Source organism: Zea mays, chromosome 3 (assembly GCF_902167145.1).
Source record: "Zea mays cultivar B73 chromosome 3, Zm-B73-REFERENCE-NAM-5.0, whole genome shotgun sequence".
Taxonomy (NCBI): domain Eukaryota; kingdom Viridiplantae; phylum Streptophyta; class Magnoliopsida; order Poales; family Poaceae; genus Zea; species Zea mays.
The window spans coordinates 12,651,943-12,672,325 of NC_050098.1; positions in this window are offsets into that span (position 1 = coordinate 12,651,943).

The window sequence follows — 20,383 nt, forward strand, 5'->3', positions numbered from 1 at the left end:
TTGGATCGGATTGAAATCTAGCACACATGCATACGCTAAGCATAATATCCGGTCTACTAGCACATAAATAAAGTAAAGACCCTATCATAGACCGGTATGCCTTTTGATCAACGGACTTACCTCCTTTGTTGAGGTCGGTGTGTCCGTCGGTTCCCATTGGAGTCTTCGCGGGCTTGGCGTCCTTCATCCCAAACCGCTTGATCAAGTCTTGCGTGTACTTCGTTTGGGAGATGAAGGTTCCATCCTTGAGTTGCTTCACTTGGAACCCAAGGAAATAGCTTAACTCGCCCATCATCGACATCTCAAACTTTTGAGTCATCACCCTGCTAAATTCTTCACAAGACTTTTGGTTAGTAGAGCCAAATATTATGTCATCGACATAAATTTGGCACACAAAAAGATCACCATCACAAGTCTTAGTAAAAAGTGTTGGATCGGCTTTCCCAACCTTGAAATCATTTGCAATTAAAAAGTCTTTAAGGCATTCATACCATGCTCTTGGGGCTTGCTTAAGTCCATAGAGCGCCTTAGAGAGCTTACACACGTGGTTGGGGTACCGTTCATCCTCGAAGCCAGGGGGTTGCTCCACGTACACCTCCTCCTTGATTGGCCCGTTGAGGAAAGCGCTCTTCACATCCATTTGGAACAACCTGAAAGAATGGTGAGTAGCATAGGCTAACAATATGCGAATTGACTCTAGCCTAGCCACAGGAGCAAAAGTCTCCTCAAAGTCCAAACCTGCGACTTGGGCATAACCTTTTGCCACAAGTCGTGCCTTGTTCCTTGTCACCACCCCTTGCTCGTCTTGTTTGTTGCGGAACACCCACTTGGTTCCCACAACATTTTGCTTGGGACGAGGCACCAGTGTCCAAACTTCATTTCTCTTGAAGTTGTTGAGCTCCTCTTGCATGGCCAACACCCAGTCCGGATCTAGCAAGGCCTCTTCTACCCTGAAAGGCTCAATAGAAGAGACAAAGGAGTAATGCTCACAAAAATTAACCAATCTAGAACGAGTAGTTACTCCCTTGCTTATGTCACCCAATATTTGGTCGACGGGATGATTCCTTTGAATCGTCGCTCGAACTTGGGTTGGAGGTGCCGGTTGCGCTTCTTCCTCCATTAAATGATCATTTTGTGCTCCCCCTTGATCACACGCCTCCTCTTGATGAACCTGTCCATCTTCTTGAGTTGGGGATGCACCATTGTTGAGGAAGAAGGCTGATCTTGCTCATTTTGTTCCTGTGGCCACACATCTCCAATCGCCATGGTGCGTATTGCGGCCGTCGGAACGTCTTCTTCATCTACATCATCAAGATCAACAACTTGCTCTCTTGGAGAGCCATTAGTCTCATCAAATACAACATCGCTAGAGACTTCAACCAAACCCGATGATTTGTTGAAGACCCTATACGCCTTTGTATTTGAGTCATAGCCTAACAAAAACCTTTCTACCGCTTTGGGAGCAAATTTGGAATTTCTACCCTTCTTCACTAGAATGTAGCATTTACTCCCAAAAACTCGGAAATATGAAACATTGGGTTTGTTACCGGTTAGTATCTCATACGAAGTCTTCTTGAGGAGGCGATGAAGGTAGACCCGGTTGATGGCGTGGCAAGCCGTGTTCACGGCTTCCGACCAAAAGCGCTCGGGGGTCTTGAACTCTCCAAGCATCGTCCTCACCATGTCTATAAGCGTCCTGTTCTTCCTCTCTACCACACCATTTTGCTATGGTGTGTAGGGAGCAGAGAACTCGTGCTTGATTCCTTCCTCCTCAAGGTACTCCTCCACTTGAAGGTTCTTGAACTCGGACCCATTGTCGCTCCTTATCTTCTTCACTTTGAGCTCAAACTCATTTTGAGCTCTCCTTAGGAAGCGCTTGAGGGTCCCTTGGGTTTCAGATTTATCCTACAAAAAGAATACCCAAGTAAAGCGGGAAAAATCATCAACTATAACAAGACCATACTTACTTCCTCCTATACTTAGATAGGCGACGGGTCCGAAGAGGTCCATATGAAGTAACTCCAGGGGTCTTGATGTTGTCATCACATTTTTGGCATGATGAGAGCTTCCCACTTGTTTACCTGCTTGACAAGCTGCACAAGGTCTATCTTTTTCGAAGGTTACATTAGTTTGACCTATCACGTGTTCTCCCTTTAGAAGCTTGTGAAGGTTCTTCATCCCCACATGTGCTAAACGGCGATGCCACAGCCAGCCCATGCTAGTATTAGCAATTAAGCATGCATCTAGACCGGCCTCCTCTTTTGCAAAATCAACTAAATAAAGTTTGTCGTCTAGTACACCCTTAAAAGCTAATGAACTGTCATTTCTTCTAAAGACAAACACATCTACATTTGTGAATAAACAGTTATATCCCATATTACACAGTTGACTCACAGACAACAAGTTATATCCAAGCGACTCAACTAAAAACACATTCGAAATAGAGTGCTCGGATGAAATAGCAATTTTTCCTAACCCTTACAACCTTGCCTTGGTTCCCATCACCGAATATGATTGAATCTTGGGGATCCTTGTTCTTGACGTAGGAAGAGAACATCCTCTTCTCTCCCGTCATGTGGTTTGTGCATCCGCTGTCGATAATCCAGCTTGAGCCCCCGGATACATAAACCTGCAAGGCAAATTTAGGCTTGGGTCTTAGGTACCCAACTCATGTTGGGTCCTACAAGGTTAGTTACAATAGTCTTAGGGACCCAAATGCAAGTCTTGTCTCCCTTACATTTGGCCCCTAATTTCCTAGCAATTACCTTCTTATCCTTTCTACAAATAGCAAAGGAAGCATTGCAATCATAATAAATTGTAGAAGGTTCATTCATTACTTTCCTAGGAACATGAACAATATTTCTTCTAGGCATAGCATTTTTCCTAGCCAAATTTCTATCATGCATAGAAGAACTAGAAGCAAACATTGCACTTGAATCATAAGCATGTGACACAACATCATTGCAACTCCTATCATGATGAACATTCCTAGAATATCTCCTATCATGGTATAAGAAAGCATGGTTCTTTTGAATACTATTTGCCATAGGGGACTTCCCTTTCTCTTTGATGGAGATGGAAGCCTTATGGATTGTTAAGTTCTTGACTTCCCTCTTGAAGCCAAGACCATCCTTAATTGAGGGGTGTCTACCAACCGTGTAGGCATCCCTTGCAAATTTTAGCTTGTCAAATTCACTTTTGCTAGTCTTGAGTTGGGCATTAAGACTAGCCACTTCATCATTCAATTTAGAAATTGAAACTAGGTGTTCACTACAAGCATCAACATTAAGATCTTTACACCTATTGCAAATTTCAACATGTTCTACACAAGATGTTGATTTATTAGCTATTTCTAACTTAGCATTCAAATCATCATTTATGCTCTTTAAGCTAGAAATAGAGTCATGGCACGTAGACAATTCACAAGAAAGCATTTCATTCCTTTTAATTTCTAATGCAAGGGAGTTTTGTGCCTCTACAAACTTATCATGCTCATCATATAAGAGATCCTCCTGCTTTTCTAACAATCTATTCTTATCATTCAAAGAATCAATCAATTCATTTATTTTATCAATCTTAGTTCTATCTAGGCCCTTGAATAAACATGAATAGTCTATTTCATCATCATCACTAGACTCATCCTCACTTGAAGAAGCATAAGTAGTATTGTTTCGAGTACATACCTTCTTCTCCTTTGCCATGAGGCATGTGTGATGCTCGTTTGGGAAGAGGAATGATTTGTTGAAGGCGGTGGTGGCGAGTCCTTCGTTGTCGGAGTCGGACGAGGAGCAATCCGAATCCCACTCCTTTCCAAGATGTGCCTCGCCCTTTGCCTTCTTATAGTTCTTCTTCTTTTCCCACTTTCCACTCTTCTTTTCCTGGTCACTATCATTATCGGGGCAATTAGCGATAAAATGACCAATCTTACCACATTTGAAGCAGGAGCGCTTCCCCTTCGTCTTGTTCTTGTTGGGGTGCTCCTTGCGACCCTTTAGCGCCGTCTTGAATCGCTTGATAATGAGGGCCATTTCTTCCTCATTAAGCCCGGCCGCCTCAACTTGCGCCACCTTGCTAGGTAGCGCCTCCTTGCTCCTTGTTGCTTTGAGAGCAACAGTTTGAGGCTCGTGGATTGGGCCATTCAACGCATCATCCACGTATCTCGCCTCCTTGATCATCATCCGCTCGCTTACAAATTTCCCAAGAATTTCTTCGGGCGACATCTTGGTGTACCTAGGATTCTCACGAATATTGTTTACAAGATGTGGATCTAGGACAGTAAAGGACCTTAGCATTAGGCGGACGACGTCGTGGTCCGTCCATCGCGTGCTTCCATAGCTCCTTATCTTATTGATGAGGGTCTTGAGCCTGTTGTACGTTTGGGTTGGCTCCTCCCCCCTGATCATCGCGAATCTCCCGAGTTCGCCCTCTACCAACTCCATCTTGGTGAGCATGGTAACATCGTTCCCCTCATGTGAGATCTTGAGGGTGTCCCAAATCTGCTTGGCGTTATCCAAGCCGCTCACCTTATGGTATTCATCCCTGCACAATGATGCTAGAAGAACAGTAGTAGCTTGTGCATTTTTGTGAATTTGCTCATTAATAAATATAGGACTATCAGTACTATCAAATTGCATTCCACTCTCGACTATCTCCCATATGCTTGGATGGAGAGAGAACAAGTGACTATGCATTTTGTGACTCCAAAATCCGTAGTCCTCTCCATCAAAATGAGGAGGTTTACCAAGTGGAATGGAGAGTAAATGAGCATTGGTACTTTGAGGAATACGAGAGTAATCAAAAGAGAAGTTAGAATTAACCGTCTTCTTTTTCTCGTAGTCGTTGTCATCATCCTTTTGGGAGGAGGAAGATTCGTCGTTGTCGTAGTAGACTATCTCCTTGATGCGCCTTGTTTTCTTCTTCTTCCCGTCTTTTCTTTTATGGCCAGAGCCTGAGTCAGTAGGCTTGTCATCCTTTGGATCATTGATGAAGGACTCCTTCTCCTTATCATTGACCACCATCTCGTTGCCCTTAGGATCCATCTCTTCGGGCGATTAGTCCCTTTCTTGAAGAGAACGGCTCCGATACCAATTGAGAGCACCTAGACGGGGGTGAATAGGTGATCCTGTAAAAACTTGAAACTTAATCCACAAAACTTGATTAGGAGTTAGCACAATTAAGCCAAGTGGCTAGAGAGGAGAGCTTGCACAACACGATAACCACAAAGAGACCAACACAGAGATGGCACAGTGGTTTATCCCGTGGTTCGGCCAAGTCCAACACTTGTCTACTCCACGTTGTGGCGTCCCAACGGACGAGGGTTGCAATCAACCCCTTTCAAGCGGTCCAAAGACCCACTTGAATACCATGGTGTTTTGCTTTCACTTTACTATATCCCACTTGCGAGGAATCTCCACAACTTGGAGCCTCTCGCCCTTACACTTTGATGTTCACAAAGAAGCACGGAGTAAGGGAGGGATGAGCAACGCACACAAGACACGAAATCAGAGTACCAACACGCACACAAGTCACAACAAGAGCTCACAACACAACCCGACGAGTTCACAACTCAAATGGAGCTCTAGTTGCTATCACAAAGAATCAAATGCGCGGAATCGAAGTCTTGGTGCTTAGAAATGCTTAGAGAATGCTTGATGTACTCCTCCATGTGCCTAAGGGTCCCTTTTATAGCCCCAAGGCAGCTAGGAGCCGTTGAGAGCATTCCAGGAAGGCAATTCTTGCCTTCTGTCGCCTGGCGCACCGGACAGTCCGGTGCGGATCTCTTTCCTTATTTGGCGAAGCCGGCCGTTGCAGTCTTGGAGCCGTTGGTGCACCGAACACTGTCCGGTGCACACTGGACAGTCCGGTGCTCCTTCCGACCGTTGGCACTTGCCACGCGTCACACGCGGATTCCGCGGCCGACCGTTGGCCCGGCTGACTGTTGGCTCACCGGACAGTCTGGTGCTCCACGGACAGTCTGGTGATTTATAGCCGTACGTCGTTAATTGCTTCCCGAGATCAGCCAGTTGACAGTCGCCGGCCTGGCGCACCGGACACTGTCCGGTGCACCCAGACCGAGCTGTCTTTGGCTGAACAGAGTCATCTCTTTTTCAACTTGATTTCTCCTGTTTCCAGCACTTAGACACAGTACATTAGTCTCCAAAACAATGTACTAAGTCTTAGAAACATACCTTTTTACTTGATTTGCACTTTATCCATAGATTAACTTGAGTTCACTTGTGTTGGCACTCAATCACCAAAATACTTAGAAATGGCCCAAGGGCACATTTCCCTTTCACTAATCACTAATGATCACTAGTCACAATTATGACCCTTGGAGAGATTTGGAAGCTTTGAATGTGTCTTGGGATGAAGTGCTTGCTCTTGTATTGAATGTGAGTGAGTGGAATGCTTGGGTATATTTGAATGGAGGTGGTTGGGGTTGTATTTATAGCCACCAACCATTTCCTAGCCATTGCCTCCTTTCTGCCAACCGTGGACAGTCCGTGCCCCTGGTCCGGACGGTCCGCCCCTGCACATCAACGGCTGAAATTGCAATGGTCAACAGTAACGGCTATATCAACGGCTACAAGTGCATTAAATGCATCGTTAGATGTTAGATAAAGCAGTCACGGACAGTCCAACAGTGCACCCCGGACGATCTGTGAGGACGCTAAAATGCATTTTACCCAACCCTCCACCTTTAGGTTTTTCTGGTTTTTCAACGAGCGGACGGTACGCGTTTGAGGCGGACGGTCCAAGCTTGGTCCCGGGCGGTGCTCTCTTCTCCTTTGGACAGTCTGTAGTGTAAATGAGTGTTTTGCATAGTTCCTGTCCGAGGCTCACATTGGTGTCGTAGACAGTCCGTCGTAGGGGCCCGGACGATCCATGCATAGGTGAATTTTCCAAAAAGTTTATCCTGTCCGGAATAATCTATGGTATTCTAGACAGTCGACTTAGAAATGATATTTATGTACTTATGCACCTGAGAAATAATCAACTAGGCAAACTAGTTAGTCCATAAGATTTGAGATGGTTGTCAAGCACCAAAAAAGGTCATTAGCATGCCCAATAACGTTTTCATCCACTAGTTGTACTCTAATACCCTCTCGTGCGAATAAAATGCCCTTAATATCATAGAAACACAATTTCTGGTCTAAAAGGAGATCTATTGCATTGAATTCTTTATATTCCAACTTTTTAGCAACTGTATGGTGGGAAAAGGTGTCTTACAACCGTAACCTATGTTTGGACATCTCTCTTATGAAATTTGGCTAAATATTCCATCGTCTTTATTTTATTTTGGGAAATGATATAGCATAATTATGTGTGGTGTTTTACTTGAGTGGACATAAACATTGTCTGGGTATAGCTTGAATAAAGGGAATTTATGGGAAACTTGGTATCACAAAAGGTCATTATCTATCCCAATAAAGTTTTCATCCACTAGTTATACTCTAATACCCTCTCGTGCGAATAGAACACCCTTAATATCTTAGAAACACAATTTCTGGTCTAAAAGGTGATCTATTGTTTTGAATTCTTTACATTCCAACTTTGTAGCAATTGTATGGTGGAAAAAGGTGCCTTACAACCGTAACCTATGTTTGGACAGTTCTCTCATGAAATTTGGCTATATATTTCATCGTCTTTATTTTATTTTGAGAAACGATGTAGCATAATGATGTGTGGTGTTTTACTTGAGTGGACATAAAAACTGTCTAGGTATGGCTTGAATAGAGGGGATTATGGCAAACTAGGTATCACAAAAGGTCATTAGCTAGCCCAATAAAGTTTTCATCCACTAGTTCTACTCTAATACCCTCTCATGCGAATAGAATGCCCTCGACATCAAAGAAACACCATTTGTGGTTTAAAAGGCGATCTATTGTTTTGAATTCATTATATTCTAACTTTTTAGCAATTGTATGGTGGAAAAATGTGCCTTACAACCTTAACATGTGTTTCCACAGTATTTTCACGCAATTTGGCTAAATTTTCCAAGGTCTTTATTTTATTTAAGAAACGATGTGGCATAATGATGTGTGGTGTTTTACTTGAGTGGACATAAACATCGTCTGAGTGTGCCTTGAATAGAGGGGATTATGGAAAACTTGGTATCACAAAAGGTCATTAGCTAGCCCAATAACATTTTCATCCACTAGTTGTACTCTAATATCCTCTTGTATGAATACAATGCCCTTAATATCAAAGAAACACTATTTCTGGTTTAAAAGATGATCTATTGTTTTGAATTCTTTATATTCCAACTTTTTAGCAACTGTATGTTGGAAAAGGGTGCCTTGCAACTGTAACCTATGTTTGGACAGTTGTCTCATGAAATTTGGCTAAATATTCCATGATCTGTATTTTATTTTGAGAAATGATGTAGCATAATGATGTGTGCTGTTTTACTTGAGCGGACATAAACACCGTCTAGATATGGCTTGAATAGAGGGGATTATGGCAAATTTGGTATCACAATAGGTCATTAGCTATCCCAATAAAGTTTTCATCCACTAGTTGTACTCTAATACCCTCTCATGCGAATATAATTCCCTCGACATAAAATAAACACCATTTACGGTTTAAAAGACGATCTATTATTTTGAATTCTTTATATTCCAAGTTTTTAGCAACTGTAAGGTGGAAAAAGGTACCTTACAAATGTAACCTATGTTTGGACAGTTCTCTCATGGAATTTGGCTAAATTTTCCACAGTCTTTATTGTATTTTGAGAAACGATGTAGCATAATCGAAAGTCGCCTAGAGGGGGGTGAATAGGGCGAAACTGAAATTTACAAAAATAATCACAACTACAAGCTGAGTTAGCGTTAGAAATATAATTGAGTCCGCGAGAGAGGGTGGAAAACAAATCGCAAGCAAATAAAGAGTGTGACACGCGGATTTGTTTTACCGAGGTTCGGTTCTTGCAAACCTACTCCCCGTTGAGGTGGTCACAAAGACCGGGTCTCTTTCAACCCTTTCCCTCTCTCAAACGGTCCCTCGGACCGAGTGAGCTTTTCTTCTCAATCACTTGGAACACAAAGTTCCCACAAGGACCACCACAAGATTGATGTCTCTTGCCTCAATTACAAGTGAGTTTGATCGCAATGAAGAATCAAAGAAAGAAGAAAGCAATCCAAGCGCAAGAGCTCGAAAGAACACAAGCAAATCTCTCTCACTAATCACTAGGGCGTTGTGTGGAGTTTGGAGAGGATTTGATCACTTGGGTGTGTCTAGAATTGAATGCTAGAGCTCTTGTAAGTAGTTGAAGTGGGAAAACTTGGATGACTTGAATGTGGGGTGGTTGGGGGTATTTATAGCCCCAACCACCAAACTAGTCGTTTGGTGGGGCTGTCTGTCGCATGGTGCACCGGACAGTCCGGTGCGCCAGCCACGTCACCAGGTCGTTTGGATTCGACCGTTGGAGCTTCGGACTTCTAGGCTCGCCTGGCTGTCCGGTGTACACCAGACAAGTACTGTAGATTGTCCGGTGCACCGTCTCGCGCGTGCCTGACTTCTGCGTGCTTCTGGCGTGCATTAAATGCGCCTGCAGGTGACCGTTGACGCGAAGTAGTCGTTGCTCCGCTGGCTCACCGGACAGTCCGGTGAATTATAGCGGAGCGAATTTCCGAGGCTGGCGAGTTCCAGAGCCACTCTTCCTTGGGGCACCGGACACTGTCCGGTGTACACCGGACAGTCCGGTGAATTATAGCGGAGCGCCTCTGGATTTTCCCGAAGGTGAAGAGTTTGGCTTGGAGTCCTCTGGTGCACCGGACACTGTCCGGTGGTGCACCGGACAGTCCGGTGCGCTAGACCAGACGTGCCTTCGGTTATCCCTTGCTCTCTTTGTTGAACCCAATTCTTGGTCTTTTTATTGGCTAAGTGTGAACCTTTGATACCTGTATAACTTATACACTAGAGCAAACTAGTTAGTCCATTTATTTGTGTTGGGCAATTCAACCACCAAAATCAATTAGGAACTAGGTGTAAGCCTAATTCCCTTTCAATCTCCCCCTTTTTGGTGATTGATGCCAACACAAACCAAAGCAAGTATAGAAGTACATAATTGAACTAGCTTGCATAATGTAAGTGCAAAGGTTGCTTGGAATTGAGCCAATAAATACTTATAAGATATGCATGGATTGTTTCTTTATTTTTAACATTTTGGACCACGCTTGCACCACAGGTTTTGTTTTTGCAAATTCTTTTGTAAATTCTTTTCAAAGTCTTTTTGCAAATAGTCAAAGATAAATGAATAAGATTTTGCAAAGCATCTTCAAGATTTGAAATTTTCTCCCCTTGTTTCAAATGCTTTTCCTTTGACTAAACAAAATTCCCCCTAAATAAAATTCTCCTCTTAGTGTTCAAGAGGGTTTTGATATATCAATTTTGAAATGCTACTTTCTCCCCCTTTTGAACACAATAAGATACCAATTTTATCAATTGAGAATGATACCAATTGAAAAACTCGTTACAATTAGGTGGTGGTGTGGTGCGGTCCTTTTGCTTTGGGCTAATACTTTCTCCCCCTTTGGCATGAATCGCCAAAAACGGAGTCATTAGAGCCCTTAGAAATACTCTCTCCCCATTTGGTCATAAATAAATGAGTGAAGATTGTACCAAAGATGGAGTCCTTTTCTCTCCCAAAGATGGAGAGTTGCTCGGAGTGACGGCGAAGGATGAGTTACGGAGTGGAAGCCTTTGTCTTCGCCGAAGACTCCAATTCCCTTTCAATATACCTATGACTTGGTTTGAAATAGACTTGAGAACACATTAGTCATGGCATATGAAAGAGACATGATCAAAGGTATATGAATGAGCTATGTGTGCAAATTAACAAAAGAAGTTCCTAGAGTCAAGAATATTTAGCTCATGCCTAAGTTTGTTAAAAGTTTGTTCATCAAGTGGCTTGGTAAAGATATCGGCTAATTGATCTTTAGTATTAATGTAAGAAATTTCGATATCTCTCTTTTGTTGGTGATCCCTTAAAAAGTGATACCGAATGGCTATGTGTTTAGTGCGGCTATGCTCAACGGGATTATCCGCCATGCGGATTGCACTCTCATTATCACATAAAAGAGGAACTTTGGTTAATTTGTAACCGTAGTCCCTAAGGGTTTGCCTCATCCAAAGTAGTTGCGCGCAACAATGGCCTGCGGCAATGTACTCGGCTTCGGCAGTAGAAAGAGCGACGGAATTTTGCTTCTTTGAAGCCCAAGACACCAAGGATCTTCCCAAGAACTGGCAAGTCCCCGATGTGCTCTTTCTATTGATTTTACAACCCGCCCAATCGGCATCCGAATAACCAATTAAATCAAATGTGGATCCCCTAGGATACCAAAGCCCAAACTTAGGAGTATAAACCAAATATCTCAAGATTCGTTTTACGGCCGTAAGGTGAGCTTCCTTAGGGTCGGCTTGGAATCTTGCACACATGCATACGGAAAGCATAATATCCGGTCGAGATGCACATAAATATAGCAAAGAACCTATCATCGACCGGTATACCTTTTGATCGACGGATTTACCTCCCTCGTCGAGGTTGAGATGCTCATTGGTTCCCATGGGTGTCTTGATGGGTTTGGCATCCTTCATTCCAAACTTGCTTAGAATATCTTGAGTATACTTCATTTGGCTTAGGAAGGTGCCCTCTTGGAGTTGCTTCACTTGAAATCCTAAGAAATATTTCAACTCCCCCATCATAGACATTTCGAATTTTTGTGTCATGATCCTACTAAATTCTTCACATGTGGACTCGTTAGTAGACCCAAATATAATATCATCAACATAAATTTGGCATACGAACAAGTCATTTTCAAGAGTTTTAGTGAATAAGGTAGGATCAGCCTTTCCGACTTTGAATCCATTAGTGATAAGGAAATCCCTAAGGCATTCATACCATGCTCTTGGGGCTTGCTTGAGCCCATAAAGCGCCTTAGAGAGTTTATACACATGGTTAGGGTACTCACTATCTTCAAAGCCAGGAGGTTGCTCAACATAGACCTCTTCCTTGATTGGTCCATTGAGGAAGGCACTCTTCACGTCCATTTGATAAAGCTTAAAGCCATGGTAAGTAGCATAGGCCAATAATATACGAATTGACTCAAGCCTAGCTACGGGTGCATAGGTTTCACCGAAATCCAAACCTTCGACTTGGGAGTATCCCTTGGCCACAAGTCGAGCTTTGTTCCTTGTCACCACACCACGCTTATCTTGCTTGTTGCGAAAAACCCACTTGGTTCCTACAACATTTTGGTTAGGACGTGGAACTAAATGCCATACCTCATTCCTAGTGAAGTTGTTGAGCTCCTCTTGCATTGCCACCACCCAATCCGAATCTTGAAGGGCTTCCTCTACCCTATGTGGCTCAATAGAGGAAACAAACGAGTAATGTTCACAAAAATGTGCAACACGAGATCTAGTGGTTACCCCCTTATGAATGTCGCCGAGGATGGTGTCGACGGGGTGATCTCGTTGGATTGCTTGGTGGACTCTTGGGTGTGGCGGCCTTTGTTCTTTATCCTCCTTGTCTTGATCATTTGCATCTCCCCCTTTATCATTGTCGTCATCTTGAGGTGGCTCATTTGCTTGATCTTCTATTTCATCTACTTGAGCTTCATCCTCATTTTGCGTCGGTGGGGATGCTTGCATGGAGGAGGATGGTTGATCTTGTGCATTTGGAGGTTCTTCGGATTCCTTAGGACACACATCCCCAATGGACATGTTCCTTAGCGCGATGCACGGAGCCTCTTCAATATCTATCTCATCAAGATCAACTTGCTCTACTTGAGAGCCGTTAGTCTCATCAAACACAACGTCACAAGAAACTTCAACTTGCCCAGAGGACTTGTTAAAGACTCTATATGCCCTTGTGTTTGAATCATATCCTAGTAAAAAGCCTTCTACAGTCTTAGGAGCAAATTTAGATTTTCTACCTCTTTTAACAAGAATAAAGCATTTGCTACCAAAGACTCTAAAATATGAAATATTTGGCTTTTTACCGGTTAGGAGTTCATAAGATGTCTTCTTGAGGATTCGGTGTAGATATAACCGGTTGATGGCGTAGCAGGCGGTGTTGACCGCCTCGGCCCAAAACCGATCCGAAGTCTTGTACTCATCAAGCATGGTTCTTGCCATGTCCAATAGAGTTCTATTCTTTCTCTCCACTACACCATTTTGTTGTGGGGTGTAGGGAGAAGAGAACTCATGCTTGATGCCCTCCTCCTCAAGGAAGCCTTCGATTTGTGAGTTCTTGAACTCCGTCCCATTGTCGCTTCTAATTTTCTTGATCCTCAAGTCGAACTCATTTTGAGCCCTTCTCAAGAATCCCTTTAAGGTCTCTTAGGTATGAGATTTTTCCTGCAAAAGAACACCCAAGTGAAGCGAGAATAATCATCCACAATTACTAGACAGTACTTACTCCCGCCGATGCTTATGTAAGCAATCGGGTCGAATAGATCCATGTGTAGGAGCTCCAGTGGCCTGTCAGTCGTCATGATGTTCTTGTGTGGATGGTGAGCACCAACTTGCTTTCCTGCTTGGCATGCGCTACAAACCCTGTCTTTCTCAAAATGAACATTTGTTAATCCTAAAATGTGCTCTCCCTTTAGAAGCTTGTGAAGATTCTTCATCCCAACATGGGCTAGTCGGTGGTGCCAGAGCCAACCCATGTTAGTCTTAGCAATTAAGCAAGTGTCGAGTTCAGCTCTATCAAAATCTATCAAGTATAGCTGACCCTCTAAAACTCCCTTAAATGCTATTGAATCATCACTTCTTCTAAAGACAGTGACACCTATATCAGTAAAAAGATAGTTGTAGCCCATTTGACATCATTGAGATACGGAAAGCAAATTGTAATCTAATGAATCTACAAGAAAAACATTGGAAATGGAATGGTCAGGGGATATAGCTATTTTACCCAAACCTTTGACCAAACCCTGCTTTCCATCCCCGAAAGTGATAGCTCGTTGGGGATCCTGGTTTTTCTCATAGGAGGAGAACATCTTTTTCTCCCCTGTCATGTGGTTTGTGCACCCGCTGTCGATAATCCAACTTGAGCCCCCGGATGCATAAACCTACAAAACATGTTTAGTTCTTGACTTTAGGTACCCAAATGGTTTTGGGTCCTTTGGCATTAGAAACAAGAACTTTGGGTACCCAAACACAAGTCTTTGACCCCTTGTGCTTGCCCCCAACATATTTGGCAACTACTTTGCCGGATTTGTTAGTTAAAACATAAGATGCATCAAGGGTTTTAAATGAAATGCCATGATCATTTGATGCACTAGGAGTTTTCTTCTTAGGCAACTTAGCATGGGTTGGTTGCCTAGAACTAGATGTCTCACCCTTATACATAAAAGCATGGTTAGGGCCAGAGTGAGACTTCCTAGAATGAATTCTCCTAATCTTGCTCTCGGGATAACCGGCAGGGTATAAAATGTAACCCTCGTTATCCTGAGGCATGGGAGCCTTGCCCTTAACAAAGTTGGACAATTTCTTAGGAGGAGCATTAAGTTTGACATTGCCTCCCTGTTGAAAGCCAATGTCATCCTTAATGCCAGGGCGTCTCCCTTTATAAAGCATACTACGAGCAAATTTAAATTTTTCATTTTCAAGTTCATGCTCGGCAATTTTAGCATCTAATTTTGCTATATGATCATTTTGTTGCTTAATTAATACCATATGATCATGAATAGCATTAATATCAACATCTCTACATCTAGTGCAAATAGAAGTATGTTCAACGGTAGATGTAGAGGGTTTGCAAGATTTTAATTCTACAACCTTAGCATGTAATATATCATTTTTACTTATAAGGTCGAAAATTGTAACATTGCAAACATCAAGTTCTTTAGCCTTAGCAAGCAATTTTTCATTTTCATTCCTAAGGCTAGCAAGAGTAATGTTTAATCCTTCAATCTTAGCAAGCAAATTATCATTATCATTTCTAAGATTAGGAATTGAAACATCACAAACATTTAAATCAACCTTAGCTAACAAATTAGCATTTTCATTTCTAAGGTTGTCTATAGTCTCATGGCAAGTGCTTAGCTCACTAGATAGTTTTTCACATTTCTCTACTTCTAGAGCATAAGCATTTTTCACCTTAACATGCTTTTTGTTTTCTTTAATAAGGAAGTCCTCTTGAGTGTCCAAGAGATCATCCTTCTCATGAATAGCACTAATCAATTCATTTAATTTCTCCTTTTGTTGCATGTTAAGGTTGGCAAAAAGAGTGCGTAAATTATCTTCCTCATCACTAGCATTATCATCGCTAGAAGACTCTTATCTAGTGGAGGATTTGGATTTAACCTTCTTCTTCTTGCCGTCCTTTGCCATGAGGCACTTGTGACCGACGTTGGGAAAGAGAAGTCCCTTGGTGACGGCGATGTTGGCGGCGTCCTCGTCGTCAGAGGAGTCGCTAGAGCTTTCGTCGGAGTCCCACTCACGACAAACATGGGCATCGCCGCCCTTCTTCTTGTAGTACCTTTTCTTCTCCTTTCTTCTCCCCTTCTTGTCGTCACCCCTGTCACTGTCACTAGAAATAGGACATTTAGCTATAAAGTGACCGGGCTTACCACATTTGTAGCAAACCTTCTTGGAGCGGGGCTTGTAATCTTTCCCCCTCCTTTGCTTGAGGATTTGGCGAAAGCTTTTGATGACAAGCGCTATTTCCTCATTGTCGAGCTTGGAGGCGTCGATTGGTTGTCTACTTGGCGTAGATTCCTCCTTCTTCTCCCCCGTCGCCTTGAATGCAACTGGTTGAGCTTCGGACGTGGAGGGACCATCAAGCTCGTTGATCTTCCGTGAGCCCTTGATCATAAATTCAAAGCTCACAAAATTCCTGATTACTTCCTCGGGAGTCATTAGTGTATATCTTGGATTACCACGAATTAATTGTACTTGAGTAGGGTTAAGGAAAATAAGAGATCTTAGAATAACCTTAACCACCTCGTGGTCATCCCACTTTTTGCTCCCGAGGTTGCGCACTTGATTCACCAAGGTCTTGAGCCGGTTGTACATATCTTGTGGCTCCTCCCCTTGGCGAAGACGGAAGTGACCGAGCTCCCCCTCGATCGTTTCCCGCTTGGTGATCTTGGTGAGTTCATCACCCTCGTGCGTCGTCTTGAGCACGTCCCAAACTTCCTTGGCGCTTTTTAGTCCTTGCACCTTGTTGTACTCCTCCCTACTTAGAGAGGCGAGGAGTATGGTTGTGGCTTGGGAGTTGAAGTGCTCGATTTGGGCCACCTCATCCTCATCATAATCCTCATCCCCTACGGATGGTACCTGTGCTCCAAACTCAACAACATTCCATATACTTTTGTGGAGTGAGGTTAGATGAAATTTCATTAAATCACTCCACCTAGCATAATCTTCACCGTCAAAGGTTGGCGGTTTGCCTAATGGAACGGAAAGTAATGGAGTATGCCTAGAAGTACGAGGATAGTGTAAGGGAATCTTACTAAACTTCTTGCGCTCATGGCGCTTAGAAGTTATGGAGGGCGCGTCGGAGCCGGAGGTGGAAGGTGATGAAGTGTCGGTCTCGTAGTAGACCACCTTCCTCATCTTCTTTTTCTTGTCGCCACTCCGATGCGACTTGTGGGAGGAGGCTTTGTTCTCCTTCCCTTTCTTTTTGTTGCGGGACTCTTCCGATGAAGCCTTCCCGTGGCTTGTAGCGGGCTTGTCGCCGGTCTCCATCTCCTTCTTGGCGAGTTCTCCCGACATCACTTCGAGCGGTTAGGCTCTAATGAAGCACCAGGCTCTGATACCAATTGAAAGTCGCCTAGAGGGGGGTGAATAGGGCGAAACTGAAATTTACAAAAATAATCACAACTACAAGCCGGGTTAGCGTTAGAAATATAATTGAGTCCGCGAGAGAGGGTGGAAAACAAATCGCAAGCAAATAAAGAGTGTGACACGCGGATTTGTTTTACCGAGGTTCGGTTCTTGCAAACCTACTCCCCGTTGAGGTGGTCACAAAGACCGGGTCTCTTTCAACCCTTTCCCTCTCTCAAACGGTCCCTCGGACCGAGTGAGCTTTTCTTCTCAATCACTTGGAACACAAAGTTCCCACAAGGACCACCACAAGATTGGTGTCTCTTGCCTCAATTACAAGTGAGTTTGATCGCAATGAAGAATCAAAGAAAGAAGAAAGCAATCTAAGCGCAAGAGCTCGAAAGAACACAAGCAAATCTCTATCACTAATCACTAGGGCGTTGTGTGGAGTTTGGAGAGGATTTGATCACTTGGGTGTGTCTAGAATTGAATGCTAGAGCTCTTGTAAGTAGTTGAAGTGGGAAAACTTGGATGACTTGAATGTGGGGTGGTTGGGGGTATTTATAGCCCCAACCACCAAACTAGCCGTTTGGTGGGGCTGTCTGTCGAATGGTGCACCGGACAGTCCGGTGCACACCGGACATGTCCGGTGCGCCAGCCACGTCACCAGGTCGTTTGGATTCGACCGTTGGAGCTTCTGACTTCTGGGCCCGCCTGGTTGTCCGGTGTACACCGGACAAGTACTGTAGATTGTCCGGTGCACCGTCTCGCGCGTGCCTGACTTCTGCGCGCTTCTGGCGCGCATTAAATGCGCATGCAGGTGACCGTTGGCGCGAAGTAGCCGTTGCTCCGCTGGCTCACCGGACAGTCCGGTGTACACCGAACAGTCCGGTGAATTATAGCGGAGCGAATTTCCGAGGCTGGCGAGTTCCAGAGCCGCTCTTCCTTGGGGCACCGGACACTGTCCGGTGTACACCGGACAGTCCGGTGAATTATAGCGGAGCGCCTCTGGATTTTCCCGAAGGTGAAGAGTTTGGCTTGGAGTCCTCTGGTGCACCGGACACTGTCCGGTGGTGCACCAGACAGTCCGGTGCGCCAGACCAGAGGTGTCTTCGGTTATCCCTTGCTCTCTTTGTTGAACCCAATTCTTGGTCTTTTTATTGGCTAAGTGTGAACCTTTGATACCTGTATAACTTATACACTAGAGCAAACTAGTTAGTCCATTTATTTGTGTTGGGCAATTCAACCACCAAAATCAATTAGGAACTAGGTGTAAGCCTAATTCCCTTTCAATAATGATGTGTGGTGTTTTACTTGAGTGGACATAAACATCGTCTAGGTATGGCTTGAATAGAGGGGATTATGGGAAACTTGGTACCACAAAAGGTCATTAGCTAGCCCAATAACATTTTTATCCACTTGTTGTACTCTAATACCCTCTTGTGCGAATAGAATGCCCTCGACATAAAAGAAATACCATTTGTGGTTTAAAGATGATCTATTGTTTTGAATTCTTTATATTACAACTTCTTAGGAATTGTATGGTGGAAAAAGGTGCCTTACAATCGTAACCTATGTTTGGATAGTTCTCTCATGAAATTTGGCTAAATATTCCATGTTCTTTATTTTATTATGAGAAATGATGTAGCATAATGATGTGTGGTGTTTTACTTGAGTGGACATAAACATCGTCTAAGTATGACTTGAATAAAGGGGATTATGGCAAACTTGGTATCACAAAAGGTCATTAGCAAGCCTAATAATGTTTTCAACCACTAGTTGTACTCTAATACCCTCTCGTGCAAATAGAATGCCCTCAATATCATAGAAACACAATTTCTGGTCTAAAAGGTGAACTATTGTTTTAAATTCTCTATATTCCAACTTTTAGCAACTGTATGGTGGAAAAAGGTGCCTTACAACCGTAACATATGTTTGTACAACTTGCTTATGAAATTTGGCTAAATATTCCATCGTCTTTATTTTATTTTGAGAAATGATATAACATAATGATGTGTGGTATTTTACTTGAGTGGACATAAACATTGTCTAGGTATGGCTTGAAATAGAGGGGATTATGGGAAACTTTGTATCACAAAAGGTCATTAGCTAGCCCAATAAAGTTTTCATCCACTAGTTCTACTCTAATACCCTCTCGCGCGAATAGAATGCCCTCGACATCAAAGAAACACCATTTGTGGTTTAAAAGGTGATCTATTGTTTTGAATTTTTATATTCCAACTTTTTAGCAACTATATGGTGGAAAAAGGTGTCTTACAACCTTAACACATGTTTGGACAGTTCTCTCACGCAATTTAACTAAATTTTCTAGGGTCTTTATTTTATTTTGAGTAAATATGTGGCATAATGATGTGTGGTGTTTTACTTGAGTGGACATAAACATCGTCTAGGCATGCCTTGAATAGAGGGGATTATGGGAAACTTGGTATCACAAGAGGTCATTAGCAAGCCGAATAACGTCTTCATCCACTAGTTGTACTCTAATACCCTCACGTGCGAATAGAATGCCCTCGACATAAAAAATGCAATTTGTAATTTAAAAGGTGACCTATTGTTTTGAATTCCTTATATTCCAACTTTTTAGCAACTGTATGGTGAAAAAGGTGTCTTACAACCTTAACCTGTGTTTGGACAGTTCTCTCACGCAATCTGGCTAAATTTTCCATGGTCTTTATTTTAGTTTGAGAAACGATGTGGCATAATGATGTGTGGTGTTTTACATGAGTGGACATAAACACCGTCTAGGTATGCCTTAAATAGAGGGAACTATGGAAAACTTGGTATCACAAAAGGCCATTAGCTAGCCCAATAACGTTTTCATCTATTAGTTATACTCTAATACCCTCTCGTGCGAATACAATGCCCTCGATATCATAGAAACACTATTTTAAGTTTCAAATGTGTTCTATTGTTTTGAATTCTCTATATTCCAACGTTTTTTAGCAATTGTATGGTGGAAAAAGGTGCCTTACAACCGTAACCTATGTTTGGACATATCTCTCATAAAATTTGGCTAAATATTCCACGGTCTTTTATTTTATTATGAGAAACGATGTAGCATAATGATGTGTGGTGTTTTACTTGAGTGGACATAAACACCATCTAGGTATGCCTTGAATAGAGTCAATTATGAAAAAACTTAGTATAGCAAAAAAGGTCATTAGGTAGCCCAATAACGTTTTCATCCACTAGTTGTACTATAATACCCTCGTCTGAATATAATGCCCTTAATATCATAAAAACACTATTTCTAGTTTAAAAGGTGATCTATTGATTTGAATTTTTTATATTCTATCTTTTTAGCAACTGTATGGTGGAAAAGGTGCCTTACAACCGTAACCTATGTTTGGACATTTCTTTCACACAAATTGGCTAAATTTTCCATGGCTTTATTTTACTTTGAGAAACGATGTGGCATAATGATGTGTGGTGTTTTACTTGAGTGGACATAAAGACCGTCTAAGTATGCCTTGAATAGAGGGAATTATGGAAAACTTGGTATCATAAAAGGTCATTAGCTAGTCCAATAACATTTTCATCCACTAGTTGTACTCTAATACCATTTCATGCGAATACCATGCCG